This window comes from Salvelinus sp. IW2-2015, unplaced genomic scaffold (genome assembly GCF_002910315.2).
Source record: "Salvelinus sp. IW2-2015 unplaced genomic scaffold, ASM291031v2 Un_scaffold992, whole genome shotgun sequence".
Classification (NCBI taxonomy): Eukaryota; Metazoa; Chordata; class Actinopteri; order Salmoniformes; family Salmonidae; genus Salvelinus; species Salvelinus sp. IW2-2015.
In genome coordinates, this window is record NW_019942676.1 from 525,255 (window position 1) to 542,667 (window position 17,413).

The window sequence follows — 17,413 nt, forward strand, 5'->3', positions numbered from 1 at the left end:
AGGAGAGATATAATTAACCGAGAGAGAGAGATGAAACGATCAAGAAAGAGGCAAAAAACACTCATTTCCATACTCCCGCTGCCTGCATTTTTTTTTACATTAGATAGTACCTACAGATTATAGTTAATATAAAAGTCATATAAACTGGCAGCAAAAAAATAAAAGTCCCTTTTTCAGAGACCCTGATTCTCTTCAAAGATTAAATTCATAAAAATCCAAATTAACTTCACAGATGCTTCATTGTAAAGGGTTTAAACACATGTTTTTCAGGCGAAACCACACACAATAAATCACCTAGTGGAAGCGGTCTTAAGACACTAACAGCTTACAGACGGTAGCCAATTAAGGTCAACAGTTATGAAAAACTTAGGAACTAAAAGGAGGGCCTATCTACTGACGTCTGAAAACACCAAAAGAACGATGCCACCAAAAGAAGATGCTCATACTGCGTGAATGTGCTTAGGCATGCTGCAAGGAGGCATGAAGGATGCAGATGTGCGCCAGGGCAATAAATTGAAATCGTTCGTTACTGTGGAGACGCCTAGACAAGCGCTACCGGAGACAGGACGGACAGATGATTCGTCCTGCAGTGGCGAGACCACGTGTAACAACACCGTGCCACAGGATCGGTACATCCGAACACACACACTGCGGGACAGGTACAGGATGGCACAACAACCTGCCCGAGTTACACCAGGAACGCTCAATCCCTCATACAGTGCTCAGACTGTCCGCAAAAAGCTGAAAGAGAGGCTGGATTGATGGCTGTAGGCCTGTTGTACAGGCAGGTCCTCACCCAGACATACACCGGCAACAACGTCGCCTATGGGCAAACCCCAGCGTCGCTGGACCCAGACAGGACTGGAAAAAAGTGCTCTTCACTGACGAGCCGCGGTTTTGTTCTCACCAGGGTAACGTGGTCAGGATTGCGCGTTTTAAATGCGTCAGAAGGAATGAGGCGTTACACCGAGGCCTGTACTCTGGAGCGGGATTGATTTTGATGGTGGAGGGTCCGTCATGGTCTGGGACCGGTTGGGTCACAGCATAATCGGAACTGAGCTTAGTTGTCATTGCAGGCAATCTCAACGCTGTGTGTTACAGGTAGCATCGCTCCTTCCCTCATGTGGTACCCTTCCTGCAGACTCATCCTGACATGACCCTCCAGCATGACAATGCCACCAGTCATACTGCTCGTTCTGTGCGTGATTTCCTGCAAGACAGGAATGTCAGTGTTCTGCCATGGCCAGCGAAGAGCCCAGATCTCAATCTCATTGAGCACGTCTGGGACCTGTTGGATCGGAGGGTGAGGGCTAGGTCCATTTCCCCCCAGAAATGTCCAGGAACTTGCAGGTGGAAGTACTTAATGCAGCTGGTGGCCAGATACTGATACTGACTGTTACTTTTGATTTTGACCCCCCCTTTGTTCAGGAACACATTATTCAATTTATGTTAGTCACATGTCTGTGGAACTTGTTCAGTTTATGTCTCAGTTGTTGAGTCTTGTATTGTTCATACAAATATTTACACATGTTAAGTTTGCTGAAAATAAACGCATTTGACAGTGAGAGGACGTTTCTTTTTTTGCTGAGTTTATTAATGCAAATTATATCGTGCAGCGTGTTCTAGTGGGAGCGCTGATGGTAACTAGTTAGTTCAACCCTGAGCTACAGAGATTAACCTACACAACCTCAATGTGTATCCATCCACCGGAGAGGAACGTCAAAGCACATTTTCTTCTATTGCACTTGATATCACGCTACAGAGTGAAGCCGCTTTGTTCTCCCTGCAACTCCACCAAACAAAACTATCAACTGCAACATGTAAAGTGTTTTTTGTTTTTTTTAAGAGCTGCATTTTTTTTTTAAATCCCAGAAATGGTCCATACACAGAAAAAGCTTATTATTCTCAAATGTGTTTACATCTGTGTTAGTGAGCATTTTTCATTTTCCAAAATAATCCATCCTCCTGAGAGGTGTGGCATATCAAGAAGCTGATTAAACAACATGATCATTACACAGGTGCACCTTGTGCTGTGGACAGTAAAAGGTCACTTTTAATGTGTTGTTTGTCACACACAATGCTACAGATGTCTCAAGTTTTGAGGGAGCGTGAAATTGGCATGCTGTCTGCACGAATGTCCACCAGACCTGTTGCCAGACAATTGAATGTTCCTTTCTCTACATCGTTTTAAAGAATTTGGCAGTACGTTCAACTGGCTTCACAACCGCAGACAACATGTAACAACGCCAGCCCAGGACCTCCACATCCGGCTTCTTCACCTGCGGGATCTTCTGTGACTAGCCACACGGACAGCTGATGAAACTGAGGAGTATTTCTGTCTGTAATAAAGTCCTTTTGTGGAGACATGGTCTGATTGGCTGGTCCTGGCTCCCCAGTGGGGGGACTGCGCCCCTGCCCAGGCATGTGAAATCCATAGATTAAGGCCTAATGAATTTATTTAAATTGACTGATTTCCCTATATGAATTGTAACTCAGTAAAAATTGTTTAAAATTGTTGCATGTTGCATTTATATTTTTGTTCGGTATACATGGATCTTCTTTACCAATTGTATTTGTAACATGAGGATATATGGCTAATTATATAGATAGTGTCACGACTTCCGCCGAAGTCGGCCCCTCTCCTTGTTCGGGTGGTGTTCGGCGGTCGACGTCACCGGCTTTCTAGTCACCACCGATCCATGTTTAATTTTCGTTTTGTTTTGTCTGTATTACACACACCTGGTTTCAATTCCCATATCATGTTCCTTATTTAACCCTCTGGCATACCTTTCTGTTCTGTCCGTGATTGTTGGTGTCTTAGTGGTTCGTGTAGGTGTTATTCTGTCTGTATTTTCCTTATTGGAATATTGCTTGCCTTTTTGTGAGTAAACTCAGTTGTTTTGCTCAAACCTGTGTCCTGCGRCTGACCCTGCTACATCTCTGCACCCAATCATTGACAGATAGACTATATATCTAAATAATGGTATACTCTCGTTTTTGCTCCTCACCTCCTGTCCCCTGGCTGCTCTCCAGGCCCAGTCTCTGGAGCACCTGTAGCAGAGTGGGTCTGAGTAGGGTACACAGGCCGGCCTTACAGCCCRYCRGGCCCTGCAGGAAACTCCCCAGCACCTCTACAGCACGTTCTGCCAGGGGAGCCTCCCTGGTACACACCATGCCCTACAGACARAGAGAGGCAGGGGTTCATGCAGAGAGCTGGGYTTGGCAAAGAAACAGGCTTGTYCCCAGTCTCTGMACAGTACATGGGGTCTCCCTCCCTCACCAGCAAGTTCAGTATGACAGTGGGGCTCTTCTCCAGCAGAGTCAGCAGGGCTGTGTTGTCTGGATCCTGGTTCTGCTCTGACGGGCCCCCTCCTGTCTGTCTTATGTTTGTGTCTGACTGCGGTGTGGCCTCCAGCCGGTGGGAAACCAAGGCTCCCAGGACCCGGGCCAAAATGCTCCGGCCAGCTCTGGGTAGCGAAGAGGGAAAGTGTGGGAGTGGAAGTACCGGGTTTCCGGTTACTTCCCGGGGTTTCCCGGTTTCCGTTTTGGGGAAGCGTGGCAGTCTCCGCAAATTCGCCGCGTCGCTCCAAGGGGTTATGTTTTAACCATTTTCCATTCTTTTTTTCATTACCAAGTAGCCAACGGTTTTGAATTTGGGTTTGATTCTTAACCGAGCTACATACTACCGTCTTTGTATCAAAAGATAATATTGAGTAGTTATTGGGGGGGGTTATTGAGGTTCGCTAGCCAGCCTATTTTCGTCCGAAACGTAACAACGTAGTCAACCCACTGCTTAGCTAGCTAGCTAGCCAGTAGGCCCACCTGAATAGCCAGCACAGCAGCATACGGCAGCCACTGGGAGAAACGAAATTAAACATTAACAAACGGGAACGACCTTGGAATTAGTGTAAGTGGTTTTACTGGCCTACAATAGTGTCTTTTGGGCCTAAATCTTTGTATCTAAGATAATGTGGTAGCTTTAGAAGTTGGGTTAGAGAAATTAATTCGGTTAACTAAGCCAGATATTTTCGTAACGTAACGTAGTCAACACTGGCCTAAGGGCTGCCCAGCATAGCCACGAGTAGCAGCATAGCAGCTCTGGAGCTCTGGAGAAACGATACATTCACGGAACGACTTGATGAGTGTAAAGTGTTAGCTGCTACAATAGTTGTCTTTGCTAGTTTTGTATCTAGATGATTAGATGGTGTAAGCTTATCGAGTTGCAGTTTGAGTATTATTCGGTTAACCTAGCCAGCTATTTTCGTCCACCGCCCCTGCGCTGCCGTCTCCTACTAGTCAACACTGCTAGCTAACACTGAGCTAGTTTAGCCAACTTCTACCGAAATAGCAGCACTGTAGAAACTCACACCTACAACTTACATTACAACGGAACGACTTGATTAGCGTAGTGTTAGCTAGCTACATAGTTGTCTTTGCTGTCCTTGTTAACAAGATAATTGTGTAGTTTTTGAGAAATTGTCGAAGTTACCTAGCCAGCTACACCGTTCAAACAAAGTCAACAACGCAGCCACTGCTAGCCAGCCTACTTCACGCCAGCAGTACTATATCATTTTAGTCAATAAGATTTTATTTTATTTTTGCAACGTAAACTTAACTTCCTGAAAACACAGTGTAGTCACTTGTCATTCTAATCTCCTTTACATTAGCGTAGCCTCTCTGGTAGCCTGTTCAACTATGTGTCTGTCTATCCCTCTTCTCTCCTCTGCACAGACATACAAACGCTTCATACACCAGCGTGGCCGCCGCGCATTCTAACCTGGTGGTTCCAGCGCGCCGACCCACTGTGGATTCCAGGTCTCCGGCAGCCTCTGGAACTGCGATCTGCGGCCAACAAGGCAGATTTCATCTCAGGCCTATGCGTCCCTCCAGTCCCTCGACTTCTTGGCACTGACGGAACATGGATTACCACTGACAACACTGCTACCTCTACTGCTCTCGCCCCGTCTGCCCACGTGTTCTCCCGCACACCCCGAGAGCTTCTGGTCAGCGGGGCGGTGGCACTGGGATCCTCATCTCTCCCAAGTGGACATTCCTCTCTTTCCCCTGACCCATCTGTCTATCGCCTCCTTTGAATTCCATGCTGTCACAGTTACCACCCTTTCAAGCTTAACATCCTTATCATTTATCGCCCTCCAGGTTCCCTTGGAGAGTTCATCAATGAGCTTGACGCCTGATAAGCTCCTTTCTGAGGATGGCCACCTCTCCACAGTCCTGGTGACTTTAACCTCCCCACGTCTACCTTTGACTCATTCCTCTCTGCCTCCTTCTTTCCACTCCTCTCCTCCTCTTTGACCTCACCCTCTCACCTTCCCACCCCTATCACAAGGCAGGCATAACGCTTGACCTCATCTTTACTAGATGCTGTTCTTCCACTAACTCACTGCAACTCCCCTCCAAGTCTCCGACCACTACCTTGTATCCTTTTCCCTCTCGCTCTCATCTAACACTTCCCACACTGCCCCTACTCGAATGGTATCGCGCCGTCCCAACCTTCGCTCTCTCTCCCGCTACTCTCTCCTCTCTCCTCCTATCATCTTCTTCCCTCTGCTCAAACCTTCTCCAACCTATCTCCTGATTCGCCTCCTCACCCTCCTCTCTCCCTTTCTGCATCCTTTGACTCTCTATGTCCCCTATCCTCCAGCCCGGCTCCGGTCCTCCCCTCCTGCTCCGTGGCTCGACGACTCACTGCGAGCTCAACAGAACAGGGCTCCGGCAGCCGAGCGGAAATGGAGGAAAACTCGCCTCCCTGCGGACCTGGCAATCCTTTCACTCCCTCCTCTCTACTTTCTCCTCTTCTGTCTCTGCTGCTAAAGCCACTTTCTACCACTCTAAATTCCAAGCATCTGCCTCTAACCCTAGGAAGCTCTTTGCCCACCTCTCTCTCTCCCTCCTGGAATCCTCCTCCCCCTCCTCCCCCCCTCCTCCTCTCGCGGATGACTTCGTCAACCATTTTGAAAAGAAGGTCGACGACATCCGATCCTCGTTTGCTAAGTCAAACGACACCGGGCTGGTTCTGCTCACCACCTGCCTACCCTGTGCTTTGACTCTTTCTCTCCCTCTCTCTCCAGATGAAAATCTCGCAGTCTTGTGACGGCCGCCCGCCCAACAACCTGGCCCGCTGACCCTATCTCCCTCCTCTCTTCTCCAGACCCATTTCCGGAGACCTTCTCCTTACCTCACCTCGCTCATCAAATCATCCTTGACCGCTGGCTACGTCCCTTCCGTCTTCAGAGAGCGAGAGGTTGCACCCCTTCTGAAAAAACCTACACTCGATCCTCCGATGTCAACAACTACAGACCAGTATCCCTTCTTTCTTTTCTCTCCAAAACTCTTGAACGTGCCGTCCTTGGCCAGCTCTCCCTGCTACTCTCTCTAGAATGACCTCTTGATCCAAATCAGTCAGGTTTCAAGACTAGTCATTCAATGAGACTGCTCTTCTCTGTGTCACGGAAGGCGCTCCGCACTGCTAAAGCTAACTCTCTCTCCTCCTGCTCTATTCCTTCTAGACCTATCGGCTGCCTTTGATACTGTGAACCATCAGATCCTCCTCTCCACCCTCTCCGAGCTGGGCATCTCCGGGCGGCCCACGCTTGGATTGCGTCCTACCTGACAGGTCGCTCCTACCAGGTGGCGTGGCGAGAATCTGTCTCCGCACCACGTGCTCTCACCACTGGTGTCCCCCAGGCTCTGTTCTAGGCCCTTCCCTATTCTCGCTATACACCAAGTCACTGGGTTGTCATATCCTCACATGGCCTCTCCTATCATTGCTATGCAGACGACACACAATGAATCTTCTCCTTTCCCCCCTCTGATACCCAGGTGGCGAATCGCATCTCTGCATGTCTGGCAGACATCAGTGTGGATGACGGATCACCACCTCAAGCTGAACTTCGCAAGACGGAGCTGCTCTTCCTCCCGGGAAGGACTGCCCGTTCCATGATCTCGCCATCACGGTTGACAACTCCATGTGGTCCTCCTCCCAGAGCGCTAAGAACCTTGGCGTGATCCTGGACAAACACCCTGTCGTTCTCAACTCACATCAAGGCGGTGACCCGTTCCTGTAGGTATGCTCTACAACATTCGCAGAGTACGACCCTGCCTCACACAGGAAGCGGCGCAGGTCCTAATCCAGGCACTTGTCATCTCCCGTCTGGATTATTGCAACTCGCTGTTGGTGGGCTCCCTGCCTGTGCATTACCCCTACAACTCATCCAGAACGCCGCAGCCCGTCTGGTGTTCAACCTTCAAGTTCTCTCACGTCACCCCGCTCCTCCGCTCTCTCCACTGGCTTCCAGTTGAAGCTCGCATCCCGCTACAAGACCATGGTGCTTGCCTACGGAGCTGTGAGGGGAACGGCACCTCCGTACCTTCAGGCTCTGATCAGGCCCTACACCCAAACAAGGGCACTGCGTTCATCCACCTCTGGCCTGCTCGCCTCCCTACCTCTGAGGAAGTACAGTTCCCGCTCAGCCCAGTCAAAACTGTTCGCTGCTCTGGCACCCCAATGGTGGAACAACTCCCCTCCACGACGCCAGGTCAGCGGAGTCAATCACCACCTTCCGGAGACACCTGAAACCCCACCTCTTTAAGGAATACCTAGGATAAAGTAATCCTCCTAACCCCACCCCTCCCCCTTAAAAGAGTTAGATGCACTATTGTAAAGTGGTTGTTCCACTGGATTTCATAAGGTGAATGCACCAATTTGTAAGTCGCTCTGGATAAGAGCGTCTGCTAAATGACTTAAATGTAAATGTAAATGTAAAGTAGAGGGAGACGAAACTGGGGCTGGAGGACAGGGCCTTGCTGATGCAGTTTAGAGGACTAAAGAATGTGAAGGAAGTCTTACAGGTGCACAACTCTGATGCTTAAGGTCATTTGTTGTGACTTGACTAACAAGAAACAGAGGAGTTATGGCTTTGTACATTCATCAACCACTTCATTTACCAATAAGGTGTTGAGGAATAATGGAGACATGAAGAGCCATATCCTTAATTTCCTCGTGAGTTCCAAATATCTCTAACCGTCGCCCCGCGTGAGTTCTCATGCCCGTGATGTCAGAATGCTCTCACTGTTCCATGCAACAGGACAGTTACCCGCGCTGCCCTCAAACCAAGGCACGCTGCCTGCTAATTATATATAGGCTTGTTTCAACTTCTCAATTTCAAATTATTTTCTAACACGTTTTATTTTCAAAACAACAGTTTGAATTGAGGTGTGTTCCGCCTCCTCGTTAATTTGCATAAGAACTAGCCCATTTCACTGCTGCAGACAATTTATGTTTGAGGCTTTACTGAGCGGACAAACTTCTCTCTTCAACGAGAGCCCAAGCACTTCCCTAGTGTTTCCCCAGATCAAGTATGAAGACATTGCGCATCTCTAGTCAGAACAGGCCTTGCACAAACGTTTCCCCCCAGCACATTTTCTGGCTGGCGCCCGCATTGCCTTCATATTTGTTTTCCTTACAAATTGGACTTTGGACATGTGTGCGTTCCTATCAAAGTAAGTGGCTTATTTTCTGTATATTTTGTTGTTGTTTCTGCTGTAGCACACCATATGTATGTATGGATCATAATGTATTTACTGTTTTATTCACATTTTCAAGTTCTAATGACAAATCATGCATTCTGATTCTTGCATAGATTGTACTGGACACACATAATGTGTGTAAAATACTTTTTTGAATGTAGTACTGATTATGATGAGCTGATGCTAAGCTATTTGCCAGCTATGTGTGGCACCGTGTTTGTTGACATCATACAATGCATTCTGGTTGCTATGTGTGGCACCGTGTTTGTTGACATCATACAATGCATTCTGGTTGTCACGTAAGCTTCTGTCAGACCAAAGATGTTATACCAAGGGATAGTTCACTCAAATTAATTATGGTGCTTTCAAGACAACTGTAAAATCACGACGTCAATGATCTTCAGGTCGGAGCTCTGGAAAGAGGCCCGAGTTCCTAAAGTTGGAATTCCGAGTTGGATGACCGTTCAAAAACAAAATCCCATTTGGAGCTCGTTTTTTTCAGAGTTTCCAGTTGTCTTGAACACACTGAAGTCGGAGATTTCCCAGTTGCCAGTCGTTTTGAATGTGACATCAGATTGTAACTTTGGTACCTCAGGGTTGCCAGCTCAGACCCCCCTTTCCAGGGGTTTTATTTTTATTTAGTATAAACTTCTCACCTGGCGCCGGGCTCCCCAATTTTACTCACTCCTGCCACCATCATTACGCACACCTGCTTCCCTCGTCGCGCGCATCAGCGATCCTTTGGACTCACCTGGACTAAATCACCTGTTATTTCCTTCCCTATATCTGTCTGTCCTCCAGCTCGGTTCCCCGCTTCCGCATTAAAGTTCGTATGTTGTTTTGTTACCTGTGTGCTGACGCTATTTCTGTCTTGTTCCTTGTCTGTTCCTCATTAAATGTTTGACTCCCCGTACCTGCTTCTCAACTCCAGCGTCGGTCCTTACACATAGTAATATTTCCTGCATCATATCCCCCCATAATACTTTCCCCCCCATTTCTACCCCCACGAACTTGAAAACCCCCCATAAATTAAATTAACCCCCCCACAAACCCCCCTAAAATGGTTTCATCCTTGTTTAGCTTTCACGCTACGGTTAGGCTTGGCAGTAGGCTTGTATTTGGTGTGATGATCTGTGAGGTGAAAACATTTTATTTGCTTTGTGATTTGTCAAATATGGTAAACGGCTTGTCAAGTCATGTGCTCCGGTTCTTGTATATACTGTAACAAGTACATCGACGATTTGTAATATGCTGAAAAGTGGCTAAACTAAGTTCATATTTTTCTAGCAATGAGCGCAGACATCTTTGACTTTGTTTATTTGCGTCTTATAGTGAATGGCATTCTGGGATTAGAGAGTTTTTGCCAAGTCAAACATAAAAAAACATGGCTACCATCATAAAGAATTTAGCTGCTGTTAGCTTAGTTGACACGCATTTATTTTCTAAACAACATTACATTAGTCTCTTGTGCTCACCAGAGATGTGGTACATTAGCACAACCTGTCATTTAGACTGGTTTATGGAATGAGTTGGCTGTGGATGTGTTCCGTGTGATGCTTGGATGACGAAGTTTGCATTCATCTTTTACAATAAAAGGTCAAATTGAGGAATAAAGTTTAAGACGTTTATTTTCCATCAGTACCATCAAATATTTAGATGCTGTTCAGACAACAATGCTGTTTAGATGCGTTTGTTGCGTCATACGTTCTGTTGCTACTGTTCCAATCACATATTTGAGATCGTACGCTGCAGGGTCCACTCATCAACGATCACAAATACGTGATCGTACGCGTCAACGGGTTAAGGACTAGAGTTGTGTTAGCACTGTTGTGGACATAAAAGGGAAAACTCTCTCTCTTTCGGTATCATTAATACCCAGCTTTCAAAAAGAAAGGTATATATAGTTGATGTAACTCCATAACCGAGTTCCAAGAATGAAGAGTGTTAGTTGGAGCCTTTCGCATCAAAGTGGGATTCTATTTCATTGACTATAACTTCAGTTAAATAGTCCAAGGAATGAACAACCCTTCTGCAATTTATTACATGTTGTTAGAGCGCCTGCAGCCCACTATTATCATCGTATTGAAATGAGTTGACTTACCCAGTCCAGGTCGGGACTCTTGTCCTGTGTGACAGACAGCAGGTAGAGGGCAGACCTGAGCACACAGGGAGGCAGGGCCGAGTCTCCCTGCTCCTGCACCGAGCACAGCAGAGTCACCACACAGGAGAACACCGTGGAGTCAGGGAGCAGCCTGGTACACACACACAACAAGTTTTATGGTGCACGTGCACACACACAACGATTGATGGTGCGGTGATAGGTACAGCAAGTGTAATGTATTGTACACACACACACTGAGTGTACAAAACATTATGAACACCTTCCTAATATTGGGTTACACCCTTTTTTCAGAACAGCCTTAATTAGTCGGGGCATGAATCATACAAGGTGTCGAAAGCGTTCCACAGGGATGCTGGCACATGTTGACTCCAATGCTTCCCACAGTTGTGTCAAGTTGGCTGGATGTCCTTTGGGTGGTGGACTATCCTTGACAAACACGGGAAACTATTGAGTGTGAAAAACCCAGCAGTATTGCAGTTCTTGACACATTCAAACCAGGGCGCCTGGCACCTACTACCATACCCCGTTCAAAGGCACTTAAATATTTTGTCTTGTCCATTCACCCTCTGAATGGCACACATACACAATCCATGTCTCAAGGCTTAAAATCCTTCTTTAACCTGTCTCCTCCCCTTCATCTACACTGATTGAAGTGACATCAATAAGGGATCATAGCTTTCACCTGGATTCACCTGGTCAGTCTATGTCATGGAAAGAGCAGGTCTTTCTAATGTTTTGTATGCTCAGTGTATAGACACACACTCACATACATAACCCTCCCATGATATGTAAATCACTGGCCGCAGTAAACAGACATCTTTCAAAGCAATGCCGTGACGTTAATAACCATACAACTGTGCCAGTGTCTACATGTCCCCAAGTACCTGTCTCCATGCTGCAGGGCCAGGTGCAGCAATGTGAGCAGACAGTACTGAGTGGCCCTGGGGCCGACAGGGTCACTCACATTGGGGCCCTGGAGAGTCACACAGCAGAGATTCATTCATCCAATGGCCATCAAGAAATATGATTTATGTTTCTGGAAAATGATTTTTAGACACACTGTCCTTTTCTGTATGTTTTTGTTCCTTTTTCACAAATAGGTACACTGACACACACGGCAACACAGAGAGGGCAGGCTGGACCTCAACACAGCCTCTATCTCCTCACAGTCTGGGGAACAGAGAGAGAGAGAGAGACAGAGAGAGATAGAGACACTCAGAGAGAGAGAGAGAGAGAGAAAGACAGAGAGAGAGAAAACACACTGACACCAGTTCTCAGCAGACCTTTTCATTATTGAATTGCGTCACAGTCACAAACAGGACATCCACACCACACGTTACCTTGCATAATAAAGTCCAAAGGCCTTCTCCACAGACTTTAAGTGCTACAAAGTGCTTTACTGTGACATGAAACCTTAATGCTACGGTGTTTTTCGTGGTGAATGTGTTGTGTCAGTACCTTGTGGGAGGATGCTGGCTGCAGGGTCTGGTTGGGACAGAAGAGACACACTGAGCCTCTGCAGAAAACCACAGCAGGCTGCATTCAGAGCTGGGTTTCTACCGTGAGATGAGGAAGAGCGAGTGAGTGTGAAAGAAAGAGAGGGACAACTAAGAAAGGGAGATGTTATCTTCTCACACTATATAGTATAATAATGGTATCAAACCTACTCCTGTGTGCAGTAAATGTTCTGACTTAGCATTTCAATTGAGTAAAAAAATATCCAAATGCACTTTGGACTCAGTTTCATGACAGCTCATAGGGGAGAGTTACAGTTAGTGAACCTCAAGCACAACCACATAGCCAGCCTGGCCTGTGAGCTTCCTCTTCTTCTGCACACAGGCAGACAAGACTGATAGACGGGTGAGAGTAGAGCTTTCATGGCCAGACTGAAACAAAGTGACGTGAAAGATGCTTCTGTGTGTCAACTCTCACTTCCTGGGCACTTTTACAAGTCCACACTATAACAGCGCCATTAGCAATTACCTGTCTGGGGGAGGGGGGGTGATAGTGGTCTGTGTGTGTGTGTTCTCAGGTTCTCCTGTTACCTGTTTCCTGCACAGAGGACAACTTTGTGCTCCAGAGCCAGCCTGAAGAAACCAGAGGATGCTGGAAAGAAGAGAGGAAGAAGAATGGAGGAAGAGGGGGATGAGTTGGAGGTATGGTGGGAGGACAGAGACATGGGTTTATTATTACTGGGGGGGCGAGAAAAAAACATGATCCCTCTACCCCCCCGGACAACATGGCCTCCCCCAGTTGGCAGCGAAGAGGGTATGAGGGAGGTAGAAGGGAGCAGAACTGGGACGACAGGATGGAGAAGAAGTGCTGGCGCACCTGGGCTGTGCTGGGCTGCAGCTCACAATGCCTCTACATCACGCACCCACGCACACACACACACACACACGCACACACACACACCACCACACACACACACACACACACACGGGGGGCAGGCTCACTGTGACGGTGGGGATGCAAACAGTGTCACAGCCGTGTAGCAGACACAGACACAGGACTCCAGCGGGTCCTGACCCTGAACTGTTGGATGGAGCTCTGTGAACACATTCTCCTTCAGCCAGGCTGACGAACACTGGCCTCCACTAAACCTGAACACCACAGACACACGTTAAACACACTGAAAATAGGGGGGGGGGTCAAATGTTATCTGTGACTGCAACAGTTGCATTCTGCCTCACTGACCTGCAGGCGGCACGACACAGACCAGGGCCTGAGTAGACCACCCTCCCGCTCTCTAGGCCTCGCTGCTGGGCTCAGCTCCTCTGAGGCTCACCTGGAGAAGAGAAAGTAACAGGCGCACACAGTCAAGAAACCTTTCCAATGGTGTTTCCTGAAGTGAAGTGGAGTTGTCCCCTTGCTGACACAACAAAGGTGACAGGACTGACTCCCTCGGCACCGCGAGGAGGCAGGTAAGGGCAGCTCAGAGCACAACAGCTACTAAATGTCTTCTCACCACCTTCTCGCAGCTCATGTTTGTGAGTGCTACACCTCAGTCTCTGCTGATCTTTGTCTTGCTCGTCTGTCTCGACTCTGTCTGTCGTTGTCTGTCGTTCTGTCTGTCTTCTTTGTCTGTCTCGTCTGTCTGTCTGTCTGTCTGCTCTGTTGTCTGTCTGTCTGTCTCCTGTCTGTTCTGTCATGATCGTCGGTCGTCTGATCGAGTCTGTCTTGTCTGTCTGGTTTAGATTCTGTTCTGTCCTGTCTGTCTGTTCGTCTGTCTGTCTGTCTGTCTGTCGTCTATCTGTCTGTCTGTCTGTCTGTCTGTCTGTCTGTCTCGTCTGTCTGTCTGTCTGTCTGTCTGTCTGTCTTGTCTGTCTGTTCTGTCTGTGCTGGTCTGTCTGTCTGTCCTGGTCTGTCTGTCTGTCTGTCTGTCTGTCTTGTCTGTCTGTCTGTCTGTCTGTCTGTCTGTCTGTCCTGTCTGTCTGATCTGTCTGTCTGTCTGTCGTCTGTCTGTCTGTCGCTGTCTGTTGTCTGTCTGTCTGGTCTGTCTGTCTGTCTGTCTGTCTTCTGTCTGTTCTCTGCTGTCTTCTGTCATGTCTGTCTGTCTGTCTGTCTGTCTGTCTTGTCTGTCTGTCTGTCTGTCTTGTCTTCTGTTCTGTCTGTCTGTCTGTTCTGCTGTCTGATCTGTCTGGCTGTCTGTTTCTGTCTGTCTGTTGATCTGTCTGTCTGTCTGCTTCTGTCTTTCTGTCGTCTGTCTGTCTGTCTGCTGTCTGTCTGTTTCTGTCTGTTGTCTGTCTGCTCTGTCTGGTTCTGTCGCTTGTCTGTCTGTCTGTCTGTCTGTCGTGTCTGTCTTGTCTGTCTGTCTGATCTGTCTGTCTGTCCTGTCTGTCTGTCTGGTCTGTCTGTATTCTTGGTTTTCGTGGGTCTTTGGTTTTTTCTTGGGTTTCTTTTTTGGGGTTTCTTTGGTGTCCTTGGTTCCTTTTAGGGGTCTGTCCTGTCTGTCTGTCTGTCTGTCTGTCTGTTCTGGCTGTCTGTCTCGTCTTCTGTCTGTCTGCTGTCTGTCTGTTCTGTCTGTCTGCTCTGTCTGTCTGTCTGGCTGTCTGGTCTGTCTGCTTGCTCTGTCTGTCTGTCTGTCTGTCTGATCTTGTCTGTCTGTCTGTCTGTACGGTCCTGTCTGTTCTGTCTGTCTGTCTGTCTGTCTGTCTGTCTGTCTGTCTGTCTGTCTGCTCTTCTGTCTGTCTGTCTGTCTGTCTGTCTGTCTGGTCCTGTCTGTCTTCTGTCTGTCTGTCTGATGTCTTGTCTGTCTGTCTGTTTCGTCTTTCTGTCTGTTCTGTCTGTCTGTCTGTCTGTCTGTCTGTCTGTCTGTCTGGCTGTCTGTCTGTCTGTCTGTCTGTCTGTCTGTCTGTCTGTCTGTCTGTGTCTGTGCGGTGTTGTCTGTCTGGTCTGTCCTGTCTGTCTGTCTGTCTGTCTGTCTGCTGTTCTGTCTGGCTGTCTGTCTGTTCTGTTGTGTACCTGAGGAGGGCCGAGTGGCATGTGGGCGAAGCTGCTGTTGCCACCTGCAGGACAGGGGAGCAAGACTTCCAGAGATTCACTGCCTCTCGCCACGGCCACAAACCCTGTTAGCGCTGTCGGTGAACAGACGCCCCCCGCAGGCTGGCCGTAGAGAGAGACACAGATTAATAAACAGCGCCTGTGAGCTCTCTCTGTCACAGCCTCCCACCAGTCTGATGTTCTGATGTCCAGCCACATGGCACCCATTAGAGATTGGTCAGGCAGGGCTGTCTGCCACACAACGCTGGACAAGCCCAGAGGAACCTGGGGCAAAACCTCAACACACCCACGGCTGTAGGCCGTCATTGTAAATAACGAATTGTTTTTAACTGACTGCCTAGATAAATAAAAATAAAACAATAACGACATGCTGTGAACGAGGTCAACATTACCCCTCTCCTCAACGCTTTTCTCAGGTGGTTGCTTCAGACTGAGACCAGTCTTGTTCACTGTTCATGAATGTAAGGAACAACTGCGATACATTCACAAAAGTCAGATAGACCAGCTGTTATGTATGAGGTAAGAAGACCTGATGCCCTCACCTCTCACCTGATTATGTCATGGGTAGACAGACCTTGATGCCTCACTCTCTCTACTTATGTATGAGTAGAACAGACCTGATGCCTCACCTCTCTACTGTTATGTTATGAGGTAGACAGACCTGATGCACTCACCCTTCTCGTACTGTTAGTACGTGAGGTAGACGACCTGATTGCCTCACCTCTCTACTGTTATGTATGAGGTAGACAGACCTGATGCCTCACCTCTCTACTGTTATGTATGAGTAGACAGAACCTTGATGCCTCACCTCTCTACTGTTATGTACGAGGTTAGACAGACCTGGATGCCTCATAGCCTCTCTACTGTTATGTATGATGGTTAGACAACCTGATGCACTCACCTCTCTACTGTATGTATGAGCGTGAGAAGACCTGATGCCTCACCTCCACTGTTATGTACATGGTAGACAGACCTGATGCCTCACCTCTCTACTGTTATGTATGGAGGTAGACAGACCTGAAGCCTCAACCTTCTCTACTGTTATTGCTATGCAGGTAAGAAAGAAACCTTGAGTGCCTCACCTCTCTACTGTATGTATGAGGTAGCAAGACCTGAAGCCTCACCTCCTCTACTTTATGTACGAGGTAGACAGACCTGATTGCCTCACTCTCTCTACTGTTATGTATGAGTAGGACAGACCCTATGGCCTCACCTTCTCTACTGTTATGTATGAGGTAGAACAGACCTGATGCCTCACCTCTCTACTCGTTATGATGAAGGTAGACAGACCGATTCGCATCACCTCTCTAATCGTTATGTTGTATGAGGTAACCAGACCTGAAAATGCATGACCTCTCTTACTGTATCGTACGATCGGTAGACAGACCTGATCGCCCTTCACCTCCGTCTACTGTTAGTAATGAGGGTAACAGACCTGCATGCCTCAGCCCTCTACTGTTAGTATACAGTAAACAGACCCAGATGCCTCACCCCTCTTTCTCATGTTATGTATTAAGGTAGACAGACCTGATGCCTCACCTCATCTACTTTAGTATGAGGTTAGACAGACCCTGATGCCTCACCTCTGCTACTGTATCGTACGAGGTAGACAGCAACCTGATGCCTCACCTCTCTACTGTTAATGATATAAAGAAGGTAGAACAAGAACCTGATGCCATCACCTCTCTACTGTTTGTATGAGAGGTAGAACAGACTGATGCCTCACCTCCTCTTACTGTTATTCCACGGTAGACAGGACCTGATGCCTCACCTCTCTACTGTTATGTATGAGGGTAGGACAGACCCTGAACTGCCTCACCTCTCTACTGTTATGTTGATGGTAGACAGACCTTGATGCCCTCAACCTCTCTACTGTTATGACGAGGTAGACGACCTGATGCGCTCGACACTCTCTCTGTTATGTATGACGTTAGACAGACCTGAAGCCTGCTCTCCTCTACTGTTATTGCTCATACGGTAGAAAAGACTGAGCCTCACTCTCTACTTTGTGTATGAGGTAACAGACCTGAGCCTCAACCTCTCTCTACTGTTATTGTACGAGGGTAGACAGGAACCTGCGATGCTGCTCACCTCCTTCTACTGTTATGATGAGGTACGACAGACCTGAAGGCCTCTTCTCCCTCTACTGTTACTGTGCATGAGGTAGAAAGGACCTGATGCCTCACTTCTGCTAGTTATGTATGAGGTAGACAGACCTGAAGCCTCACCTCTCTACTGTTA

At 47.8% G+C, this 17,413-nt stretch overlaps 1 pseudogene; it reads right to left on the reverse strand.

The window, feature by feature from the left end:
* The window catches only part of LOC112069363 (meiosis inhibitor protein 1-like), a 42,348-nt pseudogene extending 26,870 nt beyond the window's left edge, over positions 1–15,478 (reverse strand).
* Positions 15,479–17,413: the final 1,935 nt, after the last annotated feature.